At 44.6% G+C, this 14,448-nt stretch overlaps 1 protein-coding gene across 1 annotated transcript in view; it reads left to right on the forward strand.

Annotated features, from left to right (window-relative positions):
- Window positions 1-4,716: 4,716 nt before the first annotated feature.
- The window catches only part of LOC133364361 (placenta-specific gene 8 protein-like), a 30,425-nt gene continuing 20,693 nt past the window's right edge, over window positions 4,717-14,448 (forward strand). The window contains exon 1 of the mRNA XM_061584771.1: window positions 4,717-4,808. The gene's annotated coding sequence lies outside the window, so the exon portion shown is untranslated. The remainder of the gene's footprint in view (window positions 4,809-14,448) is intronic.

Raw genomic sequence — 14,448 nt, forward strand, 5'->3', positions numbered from 1 at the left:
CCCAAAAATGTGCTAAGGAGCTTCTACAACAGCTATGACTGTAGATATGTAATGGGTTGTTTTTTTTGTCGGATTAAAAGAAGAAAAAGTACAGGTTGGCATTCTGATGATGATGATGTCATAAGGACACGGTGAGAAAAGTCCGAGCATGAACACGACTGAGTCCTCAATAAACTAGCGTATAAGTTTTACCGCTTCTAGGTTTTATTACAATCAAACGGTATACAAATTTTGTTAAATAAATGATAAAAATTATAAGAATGGTCTTCATGAAATAGTTTGCGGTGTGCTGACCCTTTGGGGTCATTAGGCCATTCTCACTGGTTCAGAAGCATTTTGGGTCAAGCAGAGTCTGGCAATACATAGCCTGTACCCCATCACAGCAAGGATGATCTGTATTATTTTATTATCATTAGATTTATTTATTGTTAGATTTATTAGTTGCTTGCCACTCGAAGGTCTCCAGGTGACTTACAACAATGTTAAAAACAAAAACAAATTATCATACTATAAAAACAGAATAATAAAACAACAACACCCCCATGCGACCACAGGGAGCTTGCGCAGCGTACAAATAACAGACACATCATCTCTACCAAACAAACGCCTAGGAAAACAAGGTAAGTCTTTATCTGACACTGAACAGATGTCAATGAAGGTTCCAGGTAGACCTCACCAGAGAGCGCATTCTACAGATGGGGAGCCACAACTGAAAAGGCCTTCTCCCTTGTCACCTCAGAGGGGGGACCTGGAGAAGGGCCTCATAAGAAGAAGTAAGGGGTCCAAGTAGGTTCATATCAGGTTCATTTATTGAATTGATATCCCACCCTTCCTTCGGAAGGAGCCCAGGGCGATGAACATAGAGCACTTTAGCAAGAAGAAAAACATACTTTAAAACAATTAACAACATTGCAAAACCAGTTGGTCGGAAGGGCTGGATATAAATCAAATAATAAATAAATAAATAAAACAATGATAATTAAAAACCTATAACATGGTTCAAAATATTATATAACAGTTAAAAACATTCTAAAACACAGCTTAAAAACATCCTTTCATCAGCGATCTTCAGTCTGTACAGAAATCATTTTTTGATAGCACGCAGATCTTGCTATCCAACTTTTAGTAGCTGGGGACAGTAGCAGTTGGTTGGCGGGGTGGCTTTGCTTACCGACTTTCCCAGTGCAGAGGTTGCTGCTGCCGGTAATGGAGAGGGAGAGGAGAAGGGGCCAGGCAGCAGGAAGGTCAGTGCAGTACAGGAACAGTGGTGGGAGCGTCAGATTGGCTCCACCACTACACCTGCACCTCAGTAGGGATGGGCAAGAAATTTGATTCGGTTCGCCAAATCTATCAAATCCACATTTTTCAAAACAATATGAGAACTGAAACACAGCCATCCTTCAAAATTTGCACAATTTGCAATGCAGTTCACCAATGTTTACAAAAATGCATGTGTTAGGGGAAAGTGTGCCTTCAAATGAATATAGTGTGTGAAAACAGCATACAAAAATGCATTCTATGATGAGAAATTGCTTGCAAAACTGTGTACATTCATCAAAATACTGCATACAAAAATGTGTTTATTGGGAAAAATTTGCACTAAAATGCTGGATAATTTTAATGAGGATTTTTTTTAAAATCGCAAATTGCTGCAGAAATGTGGAGAACTGAATTTCAGATTGAAAAAAATTAGAAACTGAGAGAACCAAAATGGACAAATCTTTCCATCCGTACACTGCAGTGACCTCTGTGTTGAGAAGCCAAGGAAACAACAACACCTAGCTCTGCCTTACCAGCTGCTCCTGGCTTGATGTACATTTTGATGCTTCCACTACCTGGAAGGAACAAAGCCAGATGCCCCTGTTCTTCCCACCCCCCATCAATTCAACCATGGAATCACAGAGTCAGAGAACAGTAGAGTTGGAAGGGGCCTATAAGGCCATCAAGTCCAACCCCCTGCTCAATGCAGGAATCCAAATCAAAGCATTCCCGACAGATGGCTGTTCAGCTGCCTCTTGAATGCCTCCAGTGTCGGAGAGCCCACTACCTCTCTAGGTAATTGGTTCCATTGTTGTATGGCTCTAACAGTTAGGAAGTTTTTCCTGAAGTTCAGTCGAAATCTGGCTTCCTGCAACTTGAGCTGTTATTCTGTGTCCTGCGCTCTGGGACGATCAAAAAGAGATCCCAGACCTCCTCTGTTTGACAACATTTCATGTACTTGAAAAGTGCTATCATATCTCCCCTCAGTCTTTTCTTCACACTAAGCATGCCCAGTTATTTCAGTCTCTCCTCACAGGGCTTTGTTTCCAGTCCCCTGATCATCCTTGTTGCCCTCCTGTGAACCTGTTCCAGTTTGTCTGCATCCTTCTTGAAGTGCGGAGACCAGAACTGGACGCAGTACTCGAGATGAGGCCTAACCAGTGCTGAATAGAGGGGAACCAATATGTCACGCGATTTGGAAACTATACTTCTGTTAATGCAGGCTAAAATGCACTCGGGAAGAGTGATGAGGAAATCTTGTGCAGGCACCGGACCCCTGTTGTGAAGCTTTGACAGTCCATGGTGGAGCAGGCACTCAAACCCAAGTCTTCTAGAGCTGCAGTATCCTAATGGCTCACATGTGTGATAGGCTGAGGTGTTCACCTCAGCCGTGCTCCATGCAGGTTCTTTTATGAAGGCCCTTTTCATAGTGGCTGCTTTTAAAAAACAAAAACAACTAGCCACTATCAAGCTCACGATGAAAGGGAAGTATTTCTTCACCCAGTATGTAGTTAAACTATGGAATTTGCTGCCACACAGTGTAGGGATACCCACCAACTGGAACAGCTTTAAAAGAGGATTAGACGATAAGGCTATCGGTGGCTACTAGTCATGACGGCTATCACCGGCAGTATGCCTCTGAAGACCAGTCTCTGGAAAACAGCAACGGGAGAGTGGTATTGTGCTAGCATTCTGCTTGTGAGCTTCCCATAGGCACCTGATTTGCTGGAGGAGAAGGGTCTTTGGTCTGATGGAGCAGGGCTCTCCTTAGCTTCTTAAACAGAAGCACCATAACTCAGTGTGGTAGAGCATAATGCATGCAACTGGCTGTAGATTCAGTCCCTGGCATTGCCAGTTAACAGGATCTCAGGGAGCAGGTGGTAGGAAAGGCCCTTAGCTATTTGAGATCCTATAAAGCTGTTGCTGGGTAGATAACAGTCTGACCTAGTATAAGGCAGTCACCCATGGTAAGGATTGTTCATATAATAGGGAACTCAGTTCTCTCAGTTTCTCATATTTTGCAAGCAGTTATTTGCAAGCAATTTGTCCTAATGCAATGCATTCTGTATGTCATTTTCATCAATGCATTCATTTTGTGCACACTCTCCCCTAATATATGCATTTCTGTAAACATTGCTTGGTTGGAGACCTGCTTCATGAAATTCAGGTAAGCGTGAATTTCAAAAGAAGGGTGTGTTTCGGATCTCATACTGTTTTGGAAAGTGTGAATTTGATAAATTCAGCTTTCCCTAACCACAAATGAGGAGAGGGCTGTTGTACTCAGGTCCTGCTTGCAAGCATCCCATAGGCATCTGGTTGGCCACTATGAGAACAGGATGCTGGACTAGATGGGCCTACTCATATATAGAACGCTTTGAACACTCAACCATTGCTGTATATATGCTCAATGCCATCATTATCATCATTGCATTCTATCCATTGTCACATTCTAGTTCTCATTTCTCAATGGGATCTTTCCCCCCTACAGTTGAGCACGCACGCGAGCACACACACACACACATGACAAAAGGAGGGATCTTTGCCCTCCATTTTTCTTTTTTTCTTTTAGGGCACGGATGGGGAAAGTGGATCTCCAGAAGTTGTTGGATTCCTGCTCCTATCAGCCCCAGCCATCATGGCCAGTGGTCAGGGATGCCGCATCCACACTGTATGTTCAAGGCACATTTAACACTCATGGCTTCCCCCAAAGGTCACCTATGATGATGATGATGATTACATTTATATCCCATTTTTCCTCCAAGGAGCTCAAGGTGGTGTACATGGTTCTCCGCCATCTCCATTTTATTCTCACAACAACCCTGTGAGGTAGTTAAGGCTGAGAGACTGTGACTGACTCAAGATCACTTAGCAAGCTTCATGGCTGACTGGGGATTTGAACCCTGGTCTCCTCTACAGTTCCCAGGATTATTTGAGGAAGTCATGTCCTTAAAATGTGCATGCAGTGTGTTTTAAATGTATGGTGTGGATGTGACTGATGGAAGCCATATTCTGGCAACATCAGAGTCCCCCATCCCTATTTTAGGGGGAATGGAATGAGATCATTTTCTCATATGCCTTCTTATTCCTCAAAATCAGACAAAACATTAAAGTAAGTTAGTCATGCTAAGTTATTTTACTTTTCAATTTATCAAATTAGCTCATTTAAAAGTGGCTATCTCACAATCACAGGCATACTGGTTTTGCACCTCTATATATAGAAGCATATTAATTCCAGCAGTGTGTAATCCAATGTTGACTATCAGTGAGACCAAGCCTCTGCAATTCCCCAATTGTGCAAGGACAGCAACCTCAGCATCTAATTTACTAGTTTGTCATGCAGGACTAATGACTGTTTTTACACATTATCAGGTCAGGATCAATTTTTGCAACCAACAATTAGTTTTCCTGGACATAAATAGTCAAGGCACAATCTCATAACATGCCAGTGTGCCGTTGATGTGATACAAACTCCCTATCCTATACAGAAGAGTTGGTTAAATTTCATCTAGGAAAAGAAAACTCTCTGTCGAAGAAAATTCAGCAAAGTGGTATGTGTATAAAAAAAATTTCCCCTGCTTAATCTGAGATGTCTGAAAGAACTGATTTGTGTAACTTCTGGAAGGGACAAGGTTTTATTTTCAATCAGTAAATTATGAGGGGGGGGAAATAATGGGCATAATCCAACAGACATTTGTCATGACTAGGAGCTCAGTCCTATGAATATCTATCTATCTATTTATCTATCTGTCTGTCTGAAGACCTTCCTCTTTCAACAATACTTTTAAGTAGAGATCTTATCCCAGTCTGAGTTTGTATTGGAATTGCTTTTTAGGATTTTAATTTTTTTTAAAAATACATGTTTTAAAGATATTTTTAAAAGATGTTTTAAGATGTTTTTAATGTTTTGTCCCTTGTTTGCTACCCTAGGCTCCTGTTAGGAGAAAGGGCGGGATAGAAATGTTGTTGTTGTTGTTGTTGATGATGATGATGATATCTACCTATCTATCTATTTCTTTGTTTAAAACATTGATATATCATCAGTGTTGGCTGGTGTCCATTTGGACCAGCGGGGTGGAAGGCAGGTAGACCAACAGTAGGTGGAGCCAGAGCCAATGACAGATAGAGCCTGACTGGTTGTAAGTGAGACGGCAGGCAGGTTGGGTCTGGCTGAGGGTAGACTGATGGTGAGCAGTGCCCCATTTGCCCGAACTGATCAGCCTTCACCGTATGCCATGTTCTAAAAAGGTGGTTTACAAAAAACACTTGTTTACTCAAAAGTAAGGTCTATCATGTTTCAGTGAGTCTTACTCCCAAATAAATGTGCATAGAATTTTAGCCATGTATCTCATCAATGAGTGATTTAAATTAGTTACTGCTAATCCAACCACCATTAGTCATAGCTGTTTGCTGGAATGTGCCTATCATCTTCTCTAATCGGTGTGTTTGTCAGAAGAAGGGTTGCACATAAAATATAGGGAGTAAAGGAAAGTATGTTACCTTTGATCTTAGCTATCTTACACTTTTGGCTGTGTGTGTTAATATAGCAGCACAGGTGTACTTGTCCAGGGTCTTGGACCCCTTACTTTTTGGGGAGCCAGGTCCCAACAGTGTCCCTAAGTCTCAAGCGTCTTATGAGCCAATCAACATGAAAGGGGAGTGCTTCTGAAGAAACTTCTGACTTCGTTCCTTGTCATCTCCTGCTGATTGGAGCCAATCAGTAAAAGGGGTTCCTGTTAGTTCCTACTTCAAAAAGCTAAGTTGTGGAGAGTGAGAATTCTGTAATTGCAGAAAAAGAGACAGTGAATCCTGATGATAGCATCCCACTTACATCATCAAGCAGTTTGGTAGCAGCAAGAGATAAGCATGCATACACTGAATTCAGTAATTCAAGCAACATCTCTGACAGTGAGAAAGGACAGTCAAGTGGTGACAGTGCTAGAGAAGCAGACAGCAGTACAGTATTCAAGCCTGGCCTGATTATTCTATAATCTTAGAAAGTTGCATAGAAAGTTGTATAATCTTAGAAGGGGGCGTGGCTGTGACTATTATGAAGGGACCCTACACTTCTGGATTTGCTACTAGACTACTGTATAGCACAGGCCCAGTTTGTACAAACCAACAGAATCAAATAGCAAATTCCAGAGGAGAGGGCATCACTCCATGCTGTGGAGTCTGGGATGGTGGTGTATTTTGAATGCTCCCCACATTAAAAACAACATCACTTTCCTTCATATAGAAAAATAACTCAAGAGAATGCTAAACTAAAGTTTCCCAACTGCATGTTCATTTTCCACATACAGGGAATGCTTTGTGGGGGAACATTCAAATCAGGGGTGGAATTCAGGGGGTCCAAGCAGAGACCAGCCTAAGCAGTCATTTTAAAGGGGGAGGCCAGCTCACACAGTGACCTTGGCTCAGCCAATGTCTCTTACCCTAACCTACCTCACAGGATCTTTGTGAGGATAAAATGGGGAACAGGGGAACCACAGATGTCACCTTTGGCTCCTTGGAGGAAAGGTGGGATATAAATGTAATAATAAATATTATTTTCAGTTCTTAAGACTGTGTGCACACCATATATTTAAGGCAGTCGGCTTCTCCCAAAGAATCCTGAAAACTATAGTTCCCAGGATTCTCCAGGGGAAGCCATTGCTTTAAATGTATGGTGCGTATACAGCCTTAATATTTAACCATTTATTTGTGTGAGAGAAATAGAAATATTTTAAAAACTTGTCAGTTTATTTGAATATGTTAACAATAAATGTACACATATAATTATATACACATACACACCGTTACTACAGCAGACTCTAGAGCTTCTCAGATGTTATTGTTATATATTTGGTTCTCTTCCTTCTTTGGCCTGAGTGCTTAATGCTGAATGATGACCTCCCCTTATGGCGAGGAGCCACAGTTTGACATAATATGTCGGGTTCTTCATGCAGTCTGTGGGGGCCTACCTTCTTCTTGTGTTAGAATTCCAACCCTGATTCAAATGAACTATGTACAACTATTCTTACATAGTGCTTTGGACTTATGTCTTGGCACTGAAAACAGATGCCAGAGTTGAGCTCAGACCCAAGTAAAGCCCTGTCTTCAATACAGGTGGCTCAGTTTCCACAAATAGTCAGGTCAGGAGGATTCAAAGGAAACTGACGTGAGCATGGAGCTCTAATGAGCACAGCATTGTGTTATCTGTGTGAATCATTATGAGTTGCCTGGCATCTAATGTGCAGGGTGTGCTACGTCTAAATTCTAGTGTGCTGACTATTTTGGCAGCCCTGTCGTTCGTGGATTGGCCTAGTCCTTAAGAGAAAACAAAGTACAGATACAATCTAGGCAATGAAGTGCTTTAATTGCCATTGTTAGATCCAAACCCAACACGCAAGCTGTCCTGTTACCCCAGCTCACTTATTACACCCCGGGAGAGTGCGGAGCTGAGTAAAAATGAACCCACTATCAGAGATCAAACAACACAAAACAAAGCCTTTGCAAAGGGGACCCAATACTCACAAGCCAAAGCAGGTGAGCATGGGAACCGCGTTTATTGATAGATGGGGGTTTATATAGGTTTACCCCGAAATTTACAGTATCATGTTCACGTCATAAAACATAAAGAAACAATTGCTAACTGCCCTAGCTTTAGGACGTATGTGAGAAACAAAAAAGGGGTACAGGAGAAGAACAAAAGTGGAAACATTGCACTGTCAACTTGTCTACATATTTCACATGTCCTTGAGATAAGCACTATGCAGGAACGGACAAAGGCGCATGGGAAGAGGAGGTTCAATTGCAACCGGGCGCCCTCTAACTTAAACACAGACATGGTATCATTTCGTCTTGCATATCAAAAGGGAGGGATACAACTCGAGAGCTATGAGGGACAATAAAGCAGTCTTTGACATTTCTGTGTGAAACATTTTGACAGTAATAAGCAAAGCCATAAGCATATATACGGTATGAAATGCATAGTAGGGGAGTCTCCAGCGTAATCCGGCTTTTATTATGTGAGCCACTGGAATGTTGGTAAGGGTCAGGTCACAAGGAAATAAATCTACATTTTATACCGAAAGTCAGATAAATGTCACTCTGGTTCTATTTCTCATGAAGCCTAAGCTGGTTTAGGTAAGACCAGTGAATTATAGTTTTATTAACACAGGGGTTTCAATTTGAACACAACAATCCCCCCTTTCAGCCCTGAGAGACTAGTTAGTCTCTCAGGTAGCTGCATCACCTTGTTTGGATTGCCAAGCCGGTCTCAAAGCCAATTCCATGTAAGTTGGCTGTGGTTTTTTGAAAAGGGACACTGTGAGTCGGTTCAGGCAGGCAGAGGCCAGTTGCATTAAATTGGGAATACATTGTACACAGCAACAAACTGAAATTAACAAGGCACCTATTACAACAATATAAAATAAGATCTTATGCCAACTGGGCCAGGCTGAAAACCAATTGGAGAAGCTCGAGAACAAGGAAAAATTTTCTATGTGCTCTACTTCGTGATATATATTTCCGATGTCGTTAATGTGTTTTATGACATCAGCCTTACTGTCTGTTATGTGGGTACAACATTCGCTCCCTATCAGCGAACAGACCCCCCCGTGGGAGCTCAATAAAAAGTCCAAAGCGAGCCGGTTCTGGAGAACTACAGTTCTAATTTGCCCTTGTTCGTTGGTGAGATCCGAAAAGGCAATGGCCGAATCATTCATAAAACGCTCAAAAGCTTGAGACAATTCTATGAGCTCCTGGTATGTTTTGGCTGTGCCATACTGTGGAAAGAAACCTCTCAGCACTGCCTCCCCTGTGCTTCTTTTGTTACGGCGACGCAGAGTAGGCAATGTGGAGGAAACCCGGAGTCCTGGAACTACTCTTCCCAAAGTACAGGTCCAGGAGCCCGTTACTGGTAATTTCCTTACCGCTGAGTGCCCACAAAGCCACCAGAGTCCAGCTGGGGTTTGATGATCCACTAGATCTGTAAGGAAAGGTACTAAATGGTGGTCCGCAAAAGTCAGGTGTAGCAAATGCTGCCAAATAGAAAGCCACGTTAAACCCGCTGCTTTTCGTGTTTCATTTATAAAAGACCAATTACCTGGTTTTGTAGAGTAAATTAAGCCATCGCATAACATCCCTCCCGCTGGCTGGCTTCCGCTGCCTACGCATACTGATCTAGCGATGGGCCCACTAAGAACCAACCCCCCTTCTAGTTCCTGTGAGCTGGAATGTGAGGCGAAGGAGAGATAGTCATTTAACGGCAATGGGGCCCCCGTCAAGGGGACTCCCGCCTGTCCGTGCGGTGGGGTGTGTGCACAAACATAACAGGTGCCCTTTTCCGGAGCTGTTTCTTCCATTAAGGCAACAAAAGTATTTCCGTCCCACCCATCGCCTCTTTTAGTGTTTCTATGTTTGAACCCGCCCCATGTTTTCCTGGTTTGTGTAGCTTGTGTCACCTTGTCTTGTATGGGTTTCTGAGCGCCCAGTTTATCTTTTAGCCATGCATAACATGATGGTTCTCCAATACCTACACAAAACTTTGGTCTTTCTGCCATCTTGGGCTGGGTTGTTCCATATTTAACCTGGAAAGTAAGCATGTTATATTCTGAACTTATAGATGTTATGTCTACCTCTGGAGGGCAGCCGTAATTAGGCATATGTCGATATTGCCAGCATCGAAGTGCAAGTCTAATAGGCCATTCGATTTCAGCCTGGGTGCAATGCGTTACCCAGCGGCCAGTATAATTATGTTGCAAGATAACGGCTGTTTTATGACACAACCGTCCCGCTATGTCAGCCTTCACTATCCCTTCCTTTATCTGATTTACATCGTAAAGAAAAGGGTCTGGGCAATCCCGTGTTTTTGGGATTGTTCGTCCAAAGTCTTTCAGGTAGTAATAATCATTATCATTGCATATCTTCACGTTTGGGGGGCAGCAAAGGGGTAAGGCATATCGAGCTAACACAGTCATCCCCCATAAGTAAATAGACATCCTTTCTGTTTGTTGGAGCATTTCTGTGTTGATGTCTTATTCAATGTCCGCGTTCTGGAAAGGGAATTGTGCCGCCTGCCACTGGCCGGTTTCTTCGTTCCTCTGCAACCGTATCTTGGGGACCTGGGGTGGTGGCGGTGCCGCTACTACAGCTGGCTTTACGTGGGAATGATGTATCCACGACTTTCGTCCTTCTAGGAAAACAGCAGCTTGTGTAGTCAACAGGACTTGATGTGGTCCCGTGTATCTTGGCTGCAAGGAATCGCCCCTCACGAATTTCTTTGCCCAAACAAAGTCCCCGGGGTTGTATGGATGCACCTGGTCCTCAAGGGGTACCGTCTTAGTGGATCCGGCAGCTTTCCACAGTTCCCGGAGCCTGGTCTGCAAAGAAAGATACTGGGATACAGTTATGTGATCCCCCCCCAATAGTGAAACCTCCACATTTGGCAAGCACCCCCCTTTTGTGGGAGGCCTGCCATACACTAATTCGAACGGTGAAAGCCCTAACGCCCGGGTAGGGCGGGTACGCAAATGGAAAAGAACGAGAGGGAGTACCTGAGGCCACCTTAAGCCTGTTTCCTGAGTATACTTAGCCAACGCTGTCTTAATTTCCCGGTTCTGTCTTTCCGTCGCTCCGGATGATTGTGGATGGTAAGCGGTATGGAACACATGTTTAATTCCCAGACCTTCTTCAATTTTTGTCAAAATCTGTCCTGTAAAGTGTGTTCCTCGGTCTGAGTCTATTACCTCTGGAATTCCGAACCGCGGTATTACTTCTTTCAGTAATATTTTGGTCACCGTTGTTGCCGTAGCGTTTGTGGTTGGGAATGCCTCTACCCATGCTGTTAGAGGGCATACCATGACTAGAAGATGTTTCTTTCCTTCCGCCTTAGGGAGATCAACGAAGTCGATTTGGAGCTGAGTAAAAGGTGCAGCCGGCACGGGTCTACCCCCTTGTGGGGCCCTGTTTGGTAAAGCTGGTCCGTTGGCTTGGCAAATGTGGCATGCTTTCACTATTGCGCCGCATACGGGTTGAATTCCAGGGGCATACCAGAAACGTGTGATCGAATCTGATAAGGCAAGTATGCCGTAATGGCCTCCATGGTCATGGAACCATTTTGCTGCTGCGTGATACAATGCTCTGGGTAGACACGCTCGGCCGTCCGGCATGGTCCATAGTTGTTGTTTCAGGATCGCTCCTAGTTCAGTCCATTGCTTCACTTCCCGTGGGGGTATTGAAACAGATACAGGCGGGACAAAAGCAGTGGTCACTAGTGCCAGAGTTGGCATACTCATAGGTAATAATGCTGCGTGGTGTGCAGTCTGGTCAGCCAGGGCATTTCCCAAAGTCACTGGGTCCTGTTCCTTAGTATGTGCCTTGCAATGCACCACTGCTAGCTGTAAGGGATCAAGAATAGTTTGTAACAGTTTTTGCACAAGCTCCAAGTGTTGGATAGGCTTGCCCCCTGCAGTTGTAAACCCCCTGTATTTCCACAGATGAATGTGACAGTGTATAACTCCAAAAGCATACCTGCTGTCGGTAAAAATAGTCACTTTCTTACCTGCTGACAATTGACATGCTCTGGCCAGCGCATAAATCTCTGCTGCTTGCGCTCCCCATCGTCCTGGGAGGGCTGTCGCCTCCACCACCTCCCACTGTGTTGTTATCGCAAATCCTGTATATCTTACCCCATTTTGGTAATAGGAGCTGCCATCTGTAAACAGTATAATATCCAATTCTGGCAATGGCTCATCAGACAAGTCTGGTCTGATCTGTAAGGTAGATTGTAAGACTTGCACACAGTCATGCTCCGGGAGGGGCAGGGGTAAATCGGGTAAGAGTGTGGCTGGATTTAATGGTCCACAGCGTTCAAATCTGACATTTGGATCCTCTAGCAGCTCTGCTTCCAGCTGTTGCTGTCTTTGTGCTGAAAACACCTGTGTGGTACCCTTTCGCAGCAAAGCCGAAAGGGCATGGGAGGTCCATACAGTGGTGGAGTGTCCGAGGGTCAGTCCTTTCACTTTGGTTAGCAGCAAGGCTGCCGCAGTCAGTGTGCGCGTGCATGTGGGGGTCCCACGAGCTACATTGTCAATCTGTTGAGAGTAAAATGCCACTGGGAAATGGCTGGGACCGTATAATTGTGTCAGAACTCCACTGGCCACCCCACATCTCTCATGTACAAACAGATTAAAAGGTTTCCCATAATTTGGCGGTTTCAGGGACATGGACGTGGCTACGCTTTGCTTTAATAATTCAAACGCCTTCTCGTTGTCCCGGCTCCATTGTATCAGATCAGGAGCCTTGCTTGCAGTAAGCGCATATAGTGGCTTGCTCAATTCTCCACATGATGGCAGCCACGGTCTACAGAACCCAATCAGTCCCAGAAACCCTCTTAACTGCCTTTTTGTTCTTGGAAGGGGGCAGTTTTGTATGGTAGAAATACGCCCCGGGTCCATTTGTCGCCCCTCTGGCGTTAAGATAAACCCCAAGTATTTGACTCTTTCTGATAGCCACTGGATCTTCTTCGGGTCTATTTTGTGACCCCTTGAATGCAAGTATAACAGAAAAGCCTTACCGTCTTCTCGCAGCGCCCCCTGGTGCTCATTGGTAATCAAAATATCATCAACGTACAGAACAAGCACGGAACCTCTTTTTGGGGTGAACCCTTCGAGATCGTCCCTCAGGCATTGGCTAAACACCCCGGGACTATCGCGGTATCCCTGTGGGATTCGGGTCCAAACGAAAGAGCGCTGGTCCCATTCGAGTCCGAACAGATATTGCGAATCTGGGTGGAGAGGAATGCTAAAAAAGGCATTTTTGAGATCAATCACGGTAAACCACTTCGCGTCCCATGGAATCTGACTGATAATTGTTATTGGATCTGGAACAACAGTGTGCAAAGGGATCACATACCTGTTTACCGCCCTCAAGTCTTGGCAAAACCTCCACCGGACTGGATCTCCGGGTTTCTTTGGAGGTTTCTTTATTGGTAGTATTGGCGTGTTGCAGGGGGTCCGCTGCGGCCGGATAACTCCTTTTGCAATGAAGCCTTCTATTATGGGGCGTATGCCTTCTCTTGCTTCTAATGACAGAGGGTACTGGGCAACGTTTGGTGGCGGGAGGGATGGCTTTACCTGAATTCGAACGGGGCTTACTGATCGCAATAGTCCCACGTCTGTATCTTCCGTGCCCCACAAGTCAGATGGCAGGTCAGCAAGGTCTCCCGGTAAACCGTCTCCTGCATGTTTGTGTCTAAGTGTATTACCCGCAGGCACCCCTAATACACTCATCAGCAAGCCCACCCCTTCAGGGGTGCAGGTTAAGGTAGCCTCCAGTTTACACAACATGTCACGTCCCATTAAGGAAATGGGACAAGAAACAGAGTAGAGAAAAACGTGGTTAAACATTTTATCATTGTATTTAACTTGCAACGGTAGTGTTGTGCACATGGGCGTGGGGTTTCCATCTACCCCCATTGTCATTTTTACTTCTTTACTCAACCAGTTTCCTGGCGCTACATTAATCAGGGAGTATGTAGCTCCCGTATCTACCAGAAAGGTCACCGCTTGTCCTTGCACGTTTAGGGACAGTCTGGGTTCTTGTGTTGGGAGAGAGAGAGAAAGAAACATCCCTGCTAAAGACATCAGATTCATCAGACCGGATCCTGTCCCCTCCCTTTCCACAGTTAGTCATTGTTGGTGTGCTGGGCGCCCTCCGTACTGATCCCATGAAGCCGGCGTCTGTTGGACAACGGGAGGGGGTGGAGGTGGGTAATCCGCTTGCGCACCTGTGAAATCTGGGTAAGAAGGGTTGTTAGAAATGTGTTGCACGTTCCCTGTCCTCCACGGACAGTCCTTCTTGAAATGTGTGTACTCTCCGCACTGAAAACAAGCCCTATCTCCTTGCCATGGACTCCTCGTTTGTCCTCTTCCTCTCTGATTTCCGGCTCTCGGCCCCCTCGGAAAACCTCTGCCTCTACCTCGAAATCCTCTGTTTGGTGGCTGGCCTCTTATAGCAAGAGCCAGCATTTCAAAGTCCTCTTTTTTCTCCTTCTTCCTACTTTTCTCCTTGTCCTTATCCCACACAAAATCCGCTACTTCCAATATCACTGTCACAGCTTCCCCCCCCCATCCGGGTCTGAAATTCAGAAAATAATCCCTCACCGCTGGCTGCGCTTGATGAACGAAATTGGCAATGAGGGTTGGG

Source organism: Rhineura floridana, chromosome 9 (genome assembly GCF_030035675.1).
Source record: "Rhineura floridana isolate rRhiFlo1 chromosome 9, rRhiFlo1.hap2, whole genome shotgun sequence".
In the NCBI taxonomy this organism is placed as follows: Eukaryota; Metazoa; Chordata; class Lepidosauria; order Squamata; family Rhineuridae; genus Rhineura; species Rhineura floridana.